General features: G+C 41.4%; 1 pseudogene; it reads left to right on the forward strand.

Annotated features, from left to right (window-relative positions):
- The first annotated feature begins 12,305 nt into the window (after positions 1 to 12,305).
- LOC133884477 (uncharacterized) lies at positions 12,306 to 14,356 on the forward strand (annotated as a pseudogene).
- The last annotated feature ends 4,593 nt before the right edge of the window (positions 14,357 to 18,949 follow it).

Here is an 18,949-nt window from a genome sequence, read left to right on the forward strand (position 1 = left end):
TGTAAGGAGAACGTGTAAAGATAAATAGAAATACAGACTCATACACAAATAATACATCCTAACTTACTGACACAAAGGACCTAAAAAAATAAGAAAAACAAACAGGCCCCAAGGGATCCCTGTGCTTGCTGGAGAGGTAGCATCTCTCCTAACTCCACCGTCGACTAACCAAACGCTGGAGTAGGAAGATGACCGCAAACACTAAACTAGGATTAGGAAAAACACTATTGCACTAAGACTTTAAAGAGAGCCGCAGTAGTGTCCCAAAAACGGGAATGAGAACACATATGTTGTTCATCGGCCACGGGACACGCCCCTGGACCTGAACAGACAACCAGAAGACTGCAAAGGAGAAGCCAAAACCCACTCGCCGCACAACAATGAACTCGATAGCCACTCCTCCGCACACTCTGCACCACACCGCCGTCACCACCGCCAAACTTGGCCGGAGCGCCAGACAGCAAAAGACTCCAACGCAAGAACCTTCCAGAACCAAAGCTTCAGACAAAACTTCAGATCCAACCGACTCCCACCCTACTAGCCTGTTGCCGACGCCGGAGCGAACGCCGTCAAGGTAGAGAAAGGGCCAGATGACTTTATTCCCAGACGACGATACCGCCACCACCACACCATCTTCGTCGGGACATCGGACGAAGGACCGTGGTCTCCTTCCTCCCAAGGCTGGAACGGACGTCGGAGGCGGCAAGGGGACCGGTTGCCTTGTCGGCAGGAGCACTGGACCTCTTGCAGCTCCTTTCCACTCAACTGTAGCAGAGGAGATGATAAGGCTCTCACGCCCCTGCTCTTCCCGCTTTGTTTGTCATTTTGAAATGATTGAGTTGGGTGGTAGCTGAGCCGAATATGACGTTTTGTTCTATGCAGGCTTGGGCCAAAAACTGGCTGGGCTATGAACTTCAAAAGATTTTTCCTGCCCCGCCTGCACTAGTCTATCTATTTATATGTATACTAATTGCAAACTTTAAGAAAATTTCTACTTTAATAGGAGAAAAAAATATATATGGCTGTTTATCCACTGCGACCAAGTTATAACGGTCCAGATCAAAAGATCTTCCATCATGAAATAAATCTATAGAACTCCATACTGAATACAACTTTTGTGATAAAAAATACAACTCTGTATTAAACCAAATCTAGATCAAGCTGAATAGAGCATGGCTACCAAATCTAGACAGAACAGAGCATATGCATGGTGGCTACACCAGTTTTGATGACCCATGCGAAGACACGGCTAGGAGGCAATCACGCCTTAGCGGAGGACACGGAAACAATTCGATCGGAGATGATCAGGTAAGCACCTATAGATTTCATCTCTTTTTAACAATATGCATCATGCTTTCATGTTAAATTGCCAGGCGATTAAATTATTCCTTGAATATGTCCCACGCATCAAGTGCAACTAACAAATGCAAAATAGACTCACTCAACCGGGCCAGCCGCTCCATACTCTACGTACCAAGAGGTTCCCCCTTCAGTAGTTGGAAAATGCAACTTCTGAACTTATTGCACATGCAATATTTATCACTCCCATCAATCTGTTGATTCTCTCGTCTATATTTTGTATCTAATTTTTTAATATAATTTCAACACAAATAGATAATCGAGATAGATGATACATACATATCATATTATAAAAATTTCCCTTCCTTCCACTGTTGATCTCGGCATCAAGCCAGTTTAGCGCTGCAGATTCTCGTACGAAGAGATGAAGCGATCCTTTGCTTGGAGGATACGCCCTTGCCGGTTTTGGCAACTAAAGCCGCCACCAGCTTTTCCGCACCAAAAGTTTGTTAGTAGTAACGTCTAGTTCAGGGCGAGCTAAAACGAAAAAGGGAAAAAGAAAGATAGTTTTGATTCTTGATCACTCTTGATTATGTTCACGACGAGCCAAGGACAAACCTGGTGGTTGATTGGGTCATTGGGTGTGCAGTACTCCACATCAATCGCATAGGCGCTGCAACTAATGAACAAAAGATATACTCCACTTTCACGGCATCACAGGTGTTTAGGGTCTGTTTGATTCATATATTAATTTTATTATTATTTATCATAATTTTTTATCACACTTATCTAAGATTAGTTGATACAAATTTTTATCATACTTTAACAAAACTAAGAAAATTTTATCATACTTTTTTAAATCACTGATGTACAGAATTATTATAACATAGAGATAATCTTACTATAATTATAACTATAAATCAAACATATATCTAAACTAATCAAACTTAATTAACTTTAAGTATAATAAATCATAACAAGTTCTAACTATGAATCAAACGAACCCTTAGTTAACTTTCTGACGCGGTTCTCACGTCAGAAACGAAGCGGCCAGCCATCGAGCCGCCTACCCATCGCGTGCGGTCACTGTTCACCGAGCGACAGACCGGGTTCTCTCTCTCCTGTTTCTGTCCCTTTGCCGCACAGACAGGCTGTGCCGCGGGCCGGCCGGCCGGCCCGCGTGGCGCGTGACGCCAACCGTCAACTGGCCGCGCGCGATGGCGTCGTCCGATCTCGTGAGAATCCAAGCAAGCAATACGGCTGCCAACCCGCGGTGGCCACGGCCGGGCTATTAAACCATCGTGGCCGCCGAACGGGGTGCTTGCTGGTTGATTGCGGAGGCCCTATCAAACATCGGCAGGCACGGGCGCAACCTGTCGTCTCCAGCTCTACGACGTGTCAGGGCCACGCCCGGACGGCGGCCTTTCGTAGGCGTGGTTCCAACTCAGGACAACTCTGCGAAGAAGTTCCAACTCAGGAACGTGGGATTGGGAAGGGAGAGTAACAACAGGTGGACCCGCATGTCAGCCTCGATTCTTGTACACGCTTGGTAGTCTTAACTCTGAAGTGAGTTGCGTACTGGTGTCCAGACCGGATTCAGACGGGTTGGTGTCTTTTTCACTGCAAATATCAGCTTTTAAGTTAACTACTAGTTCTATTATTTTTTTCTCAAATAAATATCATTTTAATAATTTAATTTTGTTATTAAATAGATGGCGTTTTAAGTTTTTAGAGTGATATTTTACTTAGAGTATCTATATTATAAATTATTGGGAAGTGAGGTTTCAAATCAATGAGTATGGTGGATTAATGGTTTATGTATTATTAATTGAATATTGGAGGAATCGAGAGAGATAAATATATTATACATGAAAAAATTATTGCAATCTTGTTCTGTGTGCAGAAACTAAAACGACATCTAAAAGAGAACGGATATAGTAATAGATATAGCTAGTTACTAGCTCTAACTATTAGAGCATAAGTTTTTAAAGTTTATGTGAGTTCTACCGTTCCTAATTTTTCATACATCATATAGAAGAGATATTAAGATAAAATCTATTTCATACTTAGACCTATCTCTTTACCATCTTTATATTTATAAAATAAAAACTAACAGCTAGCGCAATCATTAGAGCTGTAGGGATATGAAAAGAAGCCGGATATGCGAGATGATCCTGTCCAAAATTCACCCCGGGTAATCACAACTTAACGATTGGGCGTGGATCGTGCTGCAAGCGTATGCGTACATCGGTATTCAGTACCGTGGCCCGTGGGGCTGCGGGCATGCAAGCCATGCGTACATGCCTATATGGGCACCACACCACGTTGACGGATCTGAGCTGCATCCGCAATGATAGGATGCCCCGGTCGTCTCCACCGCTAGCTCCATCGATCTGAGCAATGAATTCCATCTCGTCCTTTTAGTACCGCTCGTGAATTAGCCGAAGCAACCCAACCACCCCATGCGCTAGTTCATTGCTGGCGCTTGTATGTTTATTCTGTTTCTGCATCAGTGGCTGGTATAGAAACAAGAACAACATTAGATCATCTCCAACGGTTTCCCTTCAGGAACCAAAATCCCTTCACGACGGGATTTTCGTTCCCTTCAGCGTTCCAACGGTTTCCCTTCACGGTTCCCGTCACGACGGGATTCTCAGGATCATTCCCTTCAGGACGGGATTCTCTCTCCATTCCCTTCGCGATTCCTCTCGAGGGAAAGCTGTTGGAGATGAGAGAAAATAAAAGGAATGAGAATAGGGAAGGGAATCGGGAAGGGAACGAAATGAAGGGAATATGGTTGAAGATGGTCTTACCTGACCTGCCGGCACCACCTCGCAGCACAGGGCTCATCAACTCATGTCACACATATACGATGCATTAATAGTACGTAGTACAGTCAGCCAGGGATATCACAGACTCGCAGAGACTCACAGTGGCGCTGTGCAGAGTCAGAGTGGGGCACCTGCAATTCAGGGATCGCGTCTGAATCCAGCGTCACAAGGACGAGCCATCATCTGTCACCAGGTAGCTCGAACGGCAGCAATCGCTCCTCAAAGTCAAACGTACACACTACCTCGTTGTCGGGCGCGGGGACATGCAATTACGGTGCGGAGGGTGCCCCCATCCATCGATCCATTTAAACCGGGCTCTAGTTGTTACGAGCACACTATTGATCAGAGATAGCAAGGGGATCGAGAATAGAGTCCAGAGACCTGGCGACGAGCTGTGCTCAATTTCACCATTCAATTCTTCGTATGTCCATCCTCTCATTGTTTCTTTTACAATTCCTTCGATTTTAATCGATTTCTTACCAAGCAATCTACACATAGACCAACTACCAATATATGGACCGCTGTTTAGTTACACCACTCTGGCCCATATATCTTTGTGTTTCTTCTCCTTTGGCACTCCTCTTGTTCACGCCAATTCTCACTGTGCTCCTCTTCAGCATCCTCTTGCATAACGTCTTCCAGACTTAGCTCTTCTGGAATGACACTGGTAACACTCCCTTCTCCTTGACAAGTGGCTTGTCTCCAAGCTGGCGCCCTTGGAAATTGTTGGTGAAGTGCTTCTTCATCTTCCCAGGTAGCCAAGGAGGCTGGCCATGCAAACCACTTGATGAGGACTTGCTGCACTGTGCGGTTTTGATACTGGTGAAGACATCACTTCAGAATGGCCTCTGGTACCTGCATATCAGCAGAAGGTGGAGGCAATTTGGTGCTCACCAATTTCGGTGGTAGAACTGCGCTCTTTAACTGTGAAACATGACACACAAAATGTATAGAAGATGATGGAGACAACTGTAGTTTGTAAGCTACTTCACCAATACGTTGCAAGATCAAATAAGGACCAACGTACCAAAATGATAATTTGTGATGTGCTCGATTAGCCACCGAAGATTGGACATATGGTTGTAGTTTTCAGTAGACATGGTCCCCAACATCAAACTGACGGTCTGAACGATGTTTGTCAGCCTGAGTTTTCATAATTTGTTGAGCTTTGATCAAATGTTGATGTAATAGTACAATCATCAATTTTCTGTATGTCAACCAATCATGTACGTCAGAAATTTTGCAAGATTCTACTCAATCAATTCCCAAATGTCTTGCTCATGGCCATAGATGACCTCAAATGGTGTTTTGCCAAAAACTGAGTGAAAACTGGTGTTAAACCAGAACTCTACCAGAGATAACCATTTCTCCCATTTGATTGGACAGGCATGAACAAAACAGCGAAGGTATGTTTCTAAACATTGGCTAACTCTTTTGGTGAGACCATCTGTTTGAGGGTGGTAGTAAGTGCTCATCCTAAGATTAGTGCCTATTCGTTTAAACAGTTCTTGCCATACTAAACTAGTAAATATTCGATCTCTATCTGATATGATTGCTCTAGGTAGCCCATGTAGTTTAAAGATATTGTTCACAAAGACCATTGCAACTTGAAGTGAAGTAAATGGATGAGCTAAGGGTATAAAGTGCGAATACCTAGAGAATTTATCCACTACCACAAGTATACTGTTAAATTTGGAAGAAGGAGGAAGTCCCTAAATGAAATCCATTGTAATGACTTAACATGCACCACCAGGGACAGGTAGAGAAGACAATAATCCAGGATAGGTTGCTCTGTCAGATTTAGCTTGCTGAGATATAGTGCACTGAGCCATAAAAGAATTTAGTGTCTCTTTCAGCTTATGCCAAGAAAAAAAGTCTTTTAACCTTTTGATATGTCACTTCAATCCCATAGTGTCCTCTAATGACACTATTATGTAATGTTTTCAATATTTTGTTATACATTGTTGAATCATTGGCTACCCATATTCTTTGCTTGTATCTAATTAACCCTTCCTTGAGAGTAAAATGACCCACTGCACCTTTAATTGCAAGTTCAGTTAACAATCTGTGAGTGTGTGCATCTTGTTGATATCCAAGTATTACTTCCTCTAGCCAACTTGGGTGAGCTACTGTAACCAAAGCATCTAAAGTAGCATGAGGTGCTCTAGACAATGCATCACTAGCTCCATTTTTAGCTCCTTTCTTGTAGACTATCTTAAATTGTAGTCCCAACTGCCTTGTCAAGGCCTTGTGCTGCCAAGCTGCAGACAACCTTTGTTGTCCCAAATGAATTAAACTCTTTTGATCAGTCTTGATTAAAAATTCAACTTGCTGAAGATAGGATTTCCAATGGTCCACGGCCATGATAATGACCAAATACCCCTTTTCATAGGTTGATAGACCTTGAATTTTTGGTCCTAGTGTTTTGCTCACAAAAGCAATGGGATGGCCTTCTTGTTGCAACACTGCCCCAATACCCTTCTCAGATGCATCTGTTTAACAAAGGTCTTTTGAAAATTGGGTAAAGTCAAAATTGGGGCAGTCACCAAGGCTTGTTTAAGAGCTTGAAAAGTTGTATCGGTATCATTGGTCCATACAAATATTTGTCCCTTTTTAAGCAAATTAGTTAAAGGCTTACTGATATGACCAAAATATCTCACAAATTTTCTATAATACCTAGCTAAGCCCCGAAAACCTTCTAACCTCCTTGATACATGTGGGAGTTGACCAGTCTTGTATGATCTGGACCTTAGCAGGATAAGTAGCTACACCCTTCTTATTAATGATGTGTCCCAAATAAGAAAGCTAGGTCTGAGCAAAGTGGCATTTGGAGAGTTTGACCTTCAAATGATGTTGCTGCAATATCCCAAAGACTTGGCAAATATGCTACAAATGGCCCTCCCAACTTTGACTATATATAAGGATATCATCTATGAATACCACTACATATTTCCTAAGGAGAGGAGCTAGCACTTGATTCATTACTCCTTGGAAAGTACCAGGTGCACCAGTAAGACCATAAGGCATAACTTTATATTCAAAGATGTTTTACTTTCTTCACCTTCAGCCATCCTGATTTGGTTAAAACCAGCCCGCAAATACAAGGATGTGAATCAACAAGCTGTAGGATCAAGGATACCGACTAGAGGGGGTGAATAGGCGGTTTTAAAACTAATTGCAATGCGATCAAGAAAACTTGCGGAATTTAAACTTATGATCACAAAAACAATAAATGGGACAACTAGAGCTATATAGAAGGTTTGCAAACCTAGGGTGACAAGCAACAATTCAAAGTCTAGGAATATAAATTACTTAAGTAAATTGCATGAAAGGTAAATAGCTCAACATTAAAGAAAACTACTCAAGGAACACAAAGGATTTTTCCCGTGGTATCAGTGATTTGCCGATCACCCCTAATCCACATTGAGGTGAGTTCAAACTTCAATCCACTTCTCTATCAAGTGTCAAATCTCGCAAGAGAAAAGGCTTACACCGAGCAACTTGATCTTAAACCAGAATTGACAAGAACTACTCAAACCTCAATTCCACTAGCGATGCACTTCGTCACTTCGACAAGGCGTGCTCAAGCCTTTCACAACCACCACTGCGGCTCCTTCACAATCTCCTCGAAGGGCTCAACGGTGCCACAACCTCCAAGCCGTCTAGGAGGCGGCAACCTCCAAGAGTAAAAAGCCGATGACGCTTGCTTGAAGATTCACTAGTGCCCAAATGCTCAAACTCTCAAGTTTATGCACTAGATGCTCTCAAATCTCACAAGAATGCAATCTCTAAGCAAAGTGAGTGAGAGAGGAGAAACAAGAGCTCCAAGAATGTGTATGAAGTGTTTGGAGTGCAAGAGAGAGGTCCAAATGACCAGCACACTTCATATTTATAGCCAACCCAAGAAATTCGACCGTTACAGTGCTCTGACACGCGAAGTTTGACTTTGGCAGTCTGACCGAGCCCAATGTCAGTTAGACCAACCGAAACATCCGCTAACAGCTAATTTGACTTTGAGACACGGCCGGACGGTCTGACCGCTGACCCCCTAAGACAGACCATCAGCGCGGAAAGTCTCTGCACGCGGCCGGTTTGACCGAGCTGACCCTCCGGTCAGACCGAGCACACACAAGAAAGCCAAACTGCCTAAACTTACACAGCGGTCTGACCGAGCGAGCACCCCGGTCAGACTGAGCGAGCACCCCGAGTACTCCGGTCAGACCGAGCGAGCACCCTGAACACACCGGTCAGACCGACAAGCTGAAAAACTTAAGCGCTGCTCTGATGAAGACAACGGTCAGACCGCCCAGAGGCACGGTCAGACCGCCAACAATAGAATTCCCAGAGACAGCCTTTTCAAAAGGGTTTTTCTCTCTAACAAGATTTTGACATCTATATGAATGCAAGTTTGAGCAAGTTGGCACTATAGAGACTTCAAGTAAACATACATCAACCCCTCTTTATAGTACGGTATTTAACCTATAAATCCGGTCACTTTCTTCTCTAAGCACCTTTGACCGGCAAAATTAAAATGCCCTAACATATACCTTTGCCTTGAGCTAGCCTTTTACGCCTTCCATACATGCATCTTTCTAGCTCCGCAACATCTTCGTGACAAACCTTTTCACAACTCAATTTAAACGAGTTACTCCACACAGATATATTGTCATTAATTACCAAAACCCAATTTAGGGGCCTAGATGCTTTCACAAGCCTCTCTCAATTCATCCATCAACTCATCTATAATTGCCAGGGGATACTTATTCTTGATTGTTAAGGCATTCAATCTTCTATAGTCAACACACATTCTCCATTCTCATGTTTTCTTCTTCACTAACAAAACAGGTGAAGCAAATGGGCTAGAGCTTAATTGAATCATGCCATTCTTGAGCAATTCAGTTACCTGCCTCTCAATTTCATCCTTTTGTGCAGGATTGTATCTATAAGGACAAAGTCTGAAAGGTTGTGCACCTGACATGAAAAGCCTGGTGTGATCGTACTGTCTTTTTGGTGGCAGCCCAGTGGGTTCCATGAAAATATCAGCAAACTGTTCTATGAGCTTCTTGACCTCAGGTGGCCATGAGTTAGATTGGACAATATTTGGTTCTACTACACTGAGTTGTAACATGAACACAAAGCTATCTGCCTTTTGAAGTGCTTGAAGTTGTAACTTAGAGATGGGTGCTCCCATTTGCGCCTTCGACTGTAAGCCTCGTAATGTAATTTTTGTTGTTTTAGCTAAAGATCATCTACTTTTCCAACCAATGAACTTGTATTGGATTATGCTCCTCCAACAAATCCATACCTAGGATCATGTCATAGCAACTAAGAGGTAGAACCTTGAAATCATTGCAAAATGTATGGCCTTGAACACCCTAGTTCAGATTCTACAACTCATGAGTACACATCAAAATATTACCATTAGACACCCTTACTCTTATGGAATTACTTAATTTTGTCTAGCCAGATATCGACACTACTGATTGTTCTCTGATGAAAGAATGAGAACTTCCCGAATCAACCAACATGAGCACTTCACAATGAGATAAATATCCTAACAGCCTCACTGTAGAATTGCCCTCAGTACCATTAATAGCTTGTTGAGAGATTGCCATCAATTCTTTAAAGGAATCTGATTTGTTCTCATTAGCAGAAGTGACTTTGTTCTCTGATTTTTTAGGTAACATCTGCCAAAATTGTTCCACCAAGTTCAGAGGAATTACAACAACACATTTTTGGTTCAATCCCCACTTATCCCAAATTTGAAACATAGTCCTTTTGCCCTTCTATATGCCCTCAGATTTGATAGTTTGTCCCCAGTGTCCAATTCTCTGCAATTGGTATTAGTTATCAACTTTCTGACTTCAGAACCAGCCTATATACCAATTTCCCTTGATGTCACCGAGGTTGGTACATTGATGGATGGTCTCAACATATTTCTTGAGTAAGAAAGTCCTTATTTTCTTTGATCCTTCGTGGAAAATTCTTGTAGAACTTCTTCTTGCAATAAAGCAAGAGAGCTCACGGTATCGAGGTCTAAAGGTCTATGAAGCAACACCACAGATTTTATATCCCCTCTCAATTCATCTATAAAATGGTTGGTAATAACAGACCTATTCATAGAAGAATCATGAGCTAACAATTAATGTACTAAATCATCAAACCTCTCAATACAGTCCACTACTGTCCCATTTTGACTAATATGAAAGAATTGCCTAATCAGTTGGTTTCCTTGATCCCAATCCTACGACAGATAGCCAGGCGAAGATCTACCTAACTCCACTGACTAACTCTAGTCTTCGCAGACTATACCTAGAAAGCAGCCGAACCCACAAAGTGCATGGTAGATAACTTAACCCACATGTGAGATGGAATTTCGTAAATCTCAAAGAAGGTTTCACAGCATTTGATCCACATCTTAGTACTACTGCCATCAAATTGTGGAAAATTCAATTGAGGCATAACAACAATGAAACTAGAACTCAAAGTGCTAGAAACGATAGAATCCAGCGATTTCTGAAGAATTGAAGCAGAACCAAAGGGGTGAAACACACATGTGACCGGAGGTGGTATTGGGGTGGTGTTCACCACAAAACCATACCCTTGGTGTGTCTGAGCAACATGATGGCCATGAGACCCGAACGCCACCTCCGTAGAGGACAGCCCCCATATGAGCGGTGGACGACGCTCCCCATCTAGGCGCAGGCGTGAGAGATGCTTCCTCCGTTAAGTTCATCGTGGATCTAGGCTTGGACAAGATCTGCTCCACTTGAACTTGCAAATCCGCCACACTCGACTGAAGATTCACCACGTTGGTTTCCATCTGAGGCTTCCATTGATCGAACTCGCCCTTAGCCGCCTTCAACTCAAGTACGGTCTCCCGCACCTTTGCGATCGCCTTGATGTTCTCCTCAATTCCCTTTAGGATCAAGGCGAACTGATCTTCCGTCTTCATTGTGACTTGTAGGTATGTCCGATGATACCCGCTAGGATGAACTGCTATGATACCAATTGTTACGAGCACACTGCTGATCAGAGAGATAGCAAGAGGATCGAGGATAGAGTCCAGAGATACGGCGACGAGCCGTGCTCGATTTCACCACTCAGTTCTTCATATGTTCATCGTCTGATCTTGTTTTACAAATCCTCCGATCTTAGCCAGTTTCTCACCAAGCAACCCACACATGGGCTAGCTACCAATACCTGGATCACTGCTTAGTTACACCACTCCGGTCCAGATATCCTTGTGTTCCTTCTCCTTTGATGCTTCTCTTGTTCACACTAATTCCTGTTGCGTTCCTCTTCAGCATCCTCTTGCCTGATGTATTTTGGACTCAGCTCTCTTGGAATGACACCGATAGCACTCGTGCACTGGCCTGCCAACTTCGTAAAGCAGGTGCAGTTATAGATTGCATATGGACAATCGCACGAGTCTGTTGTCGGCGTCACTTTTAGCTACTCGCTCTCTTATTGTGTGTCGCTAATTCGAACCAAAATTTCTCATCACCATTGATCAGGTGGTCACTGGTCGCGACGCATGGCTGGAAGTTTGAGTTTGATGGCTGATCGACAGTCTTGACATCCTCTTTGAAGAAGAAAAAAAAAAAGAAGAATGGGCATTTTTGGGGCGGAGATTTGACTTGACTATGCTTCGATTCCTTCTAAACTCGTGCCGATGGCAAAATTTCGTTCAGAGCAGGAGCGCCTTCTGTCACGTTTATCTCCAACGCTCATTTACTCCAAGCGGTGAGAGCATTGACGGCCCAGCACTCGCCTGGTCCATGGCACCTGGTGCAGATCCCATGGTCCCACGTGCAGAGATGCCTGTACCTGTTAGGGTCGAAGGGCTATAACAGCTTTCACACTGATAGGCGGGACCGAGACTCCTCTGCATCGTTGTGTCAGTGGTCGTTCTCGCGCTCATCAATACTGAGATCTTTAGGCCCTGTTTGTTTCATCTGTATATTGTAGATTTTAGCTTCTATAATCTGAAGTTGAAACAAACAGACAGATTCTAAAATCAGATTGTAACAATCTAATCTCCAGATTGCTACAATCCAACAATCTATTTCCCACCAGATTATTTCAGATTCTAATGTGAGAAAGATAGAAATACTCATGCATGTCTCGTGATTTTACACGCCACTGCCCTTCGTCTTTTCACCATAGCCAGTCATGACCCCCTCCCACTCCGCCCGACCACAGCAGAAGCTTTTCCCTCGCCTGATCCTTGGAACCCTAGGTGCCACCGACGGCGGTGGAAACCGAGCGGCACAACACCGCCAGAATCCGACGCGGATGGATCTACTCGACCTCAACATAGAGGCACCCAAGGTCGCCGCCGCCATTGCATTCTGGGATGCTTTGCGAGCTCAGGCGACCGGCGCCGAAAGGATCCCCGGCTTAGAGGATATGTTCCCCGGCGTGGAGGCTGCGTTCCCGAGTGCAGAGACCATTCCCATAGCTGCTTCAGTTCCAGGCGCCGCCTCTCGTCCCTGTTCTACTCTCCGTCCCGACGCGGCGGTCCCCCCTGTGCGGTGGTCCGCCTTGGCGCGGCAGCCCGGCGTGGCTCGGGTGCCCAAGCGTACAGGGTGCCTCGCCCCTCCGCCGGCATGGATTGTGTCCCAGCAGCCGACATGGCAGCAGTAGCATCTGCCGGCGCACTGCTCCCCCCATCTACGCCATCTTCGGTAAGAAATGCTCTGTAATCAGTATCAGTGTGTTGTGCTATGGCCATCAGTTTGTTGTGATTTGTCTCCGGTCGAGCTTGTTGTGATTTGTCTCCGGTCACGCGTGCCCTTGCTACCATGCATCTCCATCGAAACAAACATTGCTACGACCATCAGTGCGTTGTGCTACGGCCATCAGTGTGTTGTGCTACGGCCATAAGCGCGTTGCTGACATGCTATCGCTTGGAATTGTTGTGATGTTTTCTGCGTCTATTTATTGTAATCATCGTCTCCATACTTAGGGAGAAGACCAATCTGGCAATTTTAAAGATTTATTAGTCTCAAATTAATGTACAGGTAGGACAACTCAAACTGTTTTGTGTCATCACATTCTTGTATACATTGTTTTGTGTCATCATATTTGTGTACAGGTAGGACAACTCAAACTATTTTATATCTTGTATATCCGGTTACTGGTTACGCCTCTGGAACTTGGTATCCAGCTCAACATATCTGTGTCATCACGTTCTTTTAGTTTTTTTCCATCTTCTGTTGAGCAACAAAGATGGAACTAATGATGAATTAGATTCTAAAACAAACAAACCTCTTACCGCAATTCTGATCAAGCAAATTTTTTTGGTATCAATCCAATGCGACATGTTTGTAATAGGTGAAGGACTTTGTTCCAGACAAAGACAATTGGAATACCTCAAACAATGCGACATTCTGTGAAATTTGTGTTGAGGAAATCAAAGCAGGGAATAGGCCTATTGGAGTTATGACTAGTAGAGAGTACAAGAACATAGCTGAGAAGTACTTGTTAAGGACATAGTTGCATCACACTAAACTGCAGCTGAAGAACCGATGGGATTCACTTAAGGGTTTGTTTAACTTTTGGTTGTATCTTAACAAAGCTACTTGTCTTGGATGGGATAATGCTAAAGGAACAGTGGTAGCAAGTGTGACCTATTGGAAGGAACAAACAAAGGTACTTGTCCATCATGTTCTTCTAGGGTACTTGTTGACTAATATTATCTTCTATATTTTTCTAGGTACTTGTTTAATAATATTATCTTCTATGTTTTTCAGAAATGTGCCAAATGGAAGAAACTCAAGAATGGTCCATCAGAGTGTCTAGAACTGCTTGAGGTGATGTTTGACCTTACTGCTGTAGACTGTTCTTCTTCTTGTGTTCCTGGTGAAGGCGTAGGTGTGGGAGGTGAAGGTTATGGCGGTGAGGCAAGCCCAATGAGTAGCTAGTATTAGTAGTAGTAGTAAAAGTGCTACTAGCCCGAAGAAGAAAGTAAAAAACCCTATGGTTAAGATAATAAAGGGCATATGGGATACTATACAAGCTAATAGTGTTGAAGCTAATAAGGTGATGCAAGGAGAACTAAGGTTTGAATCCATCAAGGAAGTGATGGGCTTGGCTGTGGTGTGTGGGGGCAACGGAAGGAAGTGTGGAGCATTTCGTGGCTAGTCAACTTTTTATCAAAGCTGAAAACCGTGACGTGTTCCTGACTTTAACCACCAATGAAGGAAGGCTTGGTTGGTTGAAGAGGTGGTGCCAGAAGGAGGGTTATTATTAGTCATCTAATATTTGTCATCTAAAATTAGTCAACTATTTATTGTTTTATGAACTTATTTGCTTGTGACAATGGCTATGTAATATGTTGCTTGAATCGGTGTTTGAATTTATGTTGTATGAATTATCTCTAATGTTATGGACAAATAATTTCAATGTTATTATGTTGCATGAATTATCTTTAATGTTGTGGACAAATAATTTGAACGTTATTATGTTGCATGAATTATCTCTAATATTATGGACAAATAATTTCAACGTTATTATGTTGCATGAATTATCTCTAATATTATGGATAAATAATTTCAACGTTATTATGTTACATGAATTATCTCTAATGTTATGGATAAATAATTTCAATGTTATTATGTTTTATGAATTATCTCTAATGTTATGGACAAATAATTTGAACGTTATTATGTTGCATGAATTATCTCTAATGTTATGGATAAATAATTTCAATGTTATTATTTAGTGATGTATTGTTACTTTGTTTGTAGATGAACTTTATTGGAAGTGATGATGAGGATGAAACACTTGAGGTTGCACGCAATCAACTGGATATGATTCAGCAATATGGAGCTATATCTTGCTTATTTAGTATGTACTATGGTGCAACTTTCCTGAACAAATCCAAGAGAAAGGAGTTTGTTCTATCGGGTTATAATTGGGTTATGAATACCCTTAATAATCTAACATCATGCTTCAACATGTTTAGGATGAGTAGGCCACTTTTTAATAGGCTACATGATTTACATGTGTCATAATATGGCTTGGAGTCAACTGGGAAGATGAGTTCTAATGAATCTCTAGGCATGTTTTTATGGATGGGCTCCACAGTCATTTAAACAAGTTGAAAACCGGTTAGAGAGGTCAACCGAAACAATTAGTAGGAAATTTCAAGAAGTGTTGGATACTATCTATCTCCTCTCAGCAGATATTGTCAAACCAAGAGATCTAGAGTTCAGGACGGTGCATCCTAAACTACAAGGTGCTCGTGTTGCACCACATTTTAATAATTGCATAGGTGCAATAGATGGGACACATATACCTGTTGTTGTGCCATCGTCGAAGTTGGTTCAACATGTGAGACGCCATGGATATTTCACTCAAAATGTTTTGGCTATATGTGACTTTGACATGAGGTTCACCTTTGTTGTTGCGGGATGGCCAAGATCGGTACATGATATGAGGGTGTTCAATGATGCTTTACGTAAATATGGTGATAAGTTTTCACATCCTCCACCTGGTATACTTATATATTGCCTTATTATCTCACTTGTTTCAATATCATACCTTTTTTCTCATCTTCTACTATGTGTTTATAGGAAAGTTTTATTTTGTTGACTCGGGCTATCCTAACCGAGCGGGTTTTCTAGCTCCGTACAAAGGGACAAAGTACCATTTACCGGAGTTTCGACAAGACCCACGACCAAGTGGAAAAAAGAAGGTATACAACTATTTGCATTCATCTCTTCGCAATGTTATTGAGCGGTCATTTGGTGTTTTGAAGATGAAATGGAGAATTTTATTGGACTTACCAAGTTATCCTATGATAAAGCAAACAAAATTATACTTGCATGAATGGATCTTCATATTCGAGATAGTGCTATGAGCGATGAAGATTTTGACATGTGTGATCAAGATGAAAATTACATGCCAATACCTGAAGCATCTTCATCTAAGGAAGTGGTGGCAAAGGTGAATTCGGTGATGAAGAGGGAGATATGAATGTCTTTCGTGATAACCTTGCTAATGCTTTGTTTGCTATGTGAGATTAAAATGATTGTGAGAGACTATTTGTATGGACAAATACTCAAGTTTGTATGAATTATTTATCTCTTAAATTTAATTTATGCATTTTTGTATTTATGGACAAATATTAATTTTTGTATTAATTATGTATCTTTTAAATTTTATTTATGCATTTTAGAATTTCAAAATAAATATGTCACAAAAGAATAAACATGCCACCCAAAACAGTTAAGGGCATTACAGACTATTGACATCTAAAAATAGCAATTCCACCCCAGAATCCAGGTTACCAAACAGCTACCAGTTTTACAATCCAGATTGTAACAATTCAGCTTTTAACAATCCATAATCTATAAGTTGTTTTTCACAATCTACAGCTGAAACAAATAGTACCTTAGCGGTTCGGTTACAGCAGACCTGTGTAGGCCTGGGTATCCCAGTCCTCCCGTTTTGTACCCAAGGGTAACGCCAAGACGAAGACGACAGAGAAAACCCAACGTGTCAGTGTCATTTTTTATTTAACTTGGCATTCCTCGTGCAAATAATTACCGGCCACAGGGACCATGACGCAATCGTTACCTGGGCTAGGCTTGAACTACCACCAACTAGCAATAAGATGTGAGTTCGATTTATGTGTGAGACCGATTTAAGAAATAAATTAATTTTATCTATATATTGAGTCTAAAAATTAATCTAATATATAGTGATTTCACTGATGATAATTATTACAATATTCATACTTAATCGTATAAATTGTCTTACACAAATAACCTTCAAGGATCAAATAACCAAATAAACCTTCAAGGATCAAATAACCAAATAAACTGCAGCGGAATCTAAACGAACTATAAATACTCTAATCCTTAAAGACTCTTCCATATACATGATCGACGTAGAAAACGTCTTAGAACGATCAATCTTCAGAGTACTCCTCAATACCTTCTCCAACTGAGTGTTTGATGATAACGAGAGTGAGTACATATCGTACTCAACAAGTTATAAAGTAAATAATATGCATATGAAGGTTTTGGCAAGAATATGGCTAAATGACTCTTGCATAAAACAACATTTAAGTAACAACATTTAAAACGTAATATCAATTAAGTAACAATTGTAAATAGCAAACCACCTCAAGGTTCCAACCATATTGACTTAATCAACTCTCCCACACCTCAATAAGTTCTATCCATCATGGTTCAACACCTTAATCATAGTTCCCACCACTATGATTGACAACACATAAACTATGATTCCCACCGTCACAGCAAACCAAGCTAACCAAAATATCAATTTTTAATCATGGTATGTTTTCTATGTTACTCTTAACCGTGAGTATGGCTGATTAACCAGTTTTATACTCTGCAGAGGTAATACACTTTACCCATAAGATGTTTATTCCTATTTGTCGAGCATTCATTGGATGATGGAAAACTCTGATACACTTATGAGGTGTACGCTAGAAATCCACTGCAAAGTCTTTACAATAGCCCTTTCAGTACATGCCTACCCGCTAAGGTTTCATCGTCGCGTAAATACACCTCAATAATGGAAGCCCCCTTTTGCGCCTTACGGATCCCAGGACATCTCATGCATTCCTCATTCATCTGTCTGGTCTATACTATGCTGAGATTAAAGCAAATTAATTGGCTAGGCCTGTCCCATAACAGACTTGTGGTTGCACTGTAAACAGAGAAAGGTCACCCCATGAACCGGTCCTTAGATTTGAGCAAAACTACCACATTTCCAACTATACATCTAATACCAGTCTCCACATACCACTTGCTTGAATCTCTATACCATGTTGCCACAAAAATTATTCTATCATATTTTATTATTATTGCATAAGACCATTATCAATTTCATAGAGAATTTACCATGATCACCATCCCAAAGTAAGGCTAAGCATCATCTACTCTTTCATAACCCAAACCATAACTATGGCAACAAGGATGATAAGGGACAACTAGGGTAAAACCTAACTCTTGGAATTCCTGATAAAATTATTACCATGTATGCATGTAAAATAAAATATTTTAAAAACTAGGATAAATATGTTAAAGAACAGATCCTGCAGTCCTTCTAGTTCCTCTGGAACATTGTTGTCTACTCGCAACATAAGCTGAAAAGGACAGCACATAAACACCAAGATCTAAAAGGAACCAAATATCATACAACAAACATCATCATATACAAGATCACACTTTTTTTGACAATCTAGCGAAACGGAGCTACGATTAACAAGTTACGATTTTTCTAAAGATCAAAACAGAGCTAAAAAGATTAACTATAGATGAAATTATGTTATTAGGAATTTTCTGTTATCTATGATTTTCTAGGGTTTTTCTAAAAAAATTATAGCATTTATTTGAATTACAAAACTATATAAAACTATTAAATAGAATTAAATAAACCTATAAAACATTATTAGAAATTAATCTCCTAATTAGTATTATTTTGGAATTATTTTTACACTAGAAATCTATTTATTGTGCAATATATAGCAATTATGACGTCAACAAAACAATAAAAAAAATAAAAGAAAAGGAATGCTGATTGGGTTGGGTGACTTAGCAATTTGTGCTAACATGGCATGACACATTATACACATACGCCTACATGGCTGCCATGTCATCATGCTGACATGATTAAAACGAAGAGGTACAGGTGATCTAATCCTAGATGTTTAATCTTGATCGGACGACTGAGAGAGCTCCACCCTCCCCCACCTGAGCGGCATGGTGGCGAAGACAACAACCGTGGCAGCGCACCATCGGTGATGGCTGGAATAGTGCTGAGGTGGCCTAACCTTG

Source organism: Phragmites australis, chromosome 1, assembly GCF_958298935.1.
Source record: "Phragmites australis chromosome 1, lpPhrAust1.1, whole genome shotgun sequence".
NCBI lineage: Eukaryota > Viridiplantae > Streptophyta > Magnoliopsida > Poales > Poaceae > Phragmites > Phragmites australis.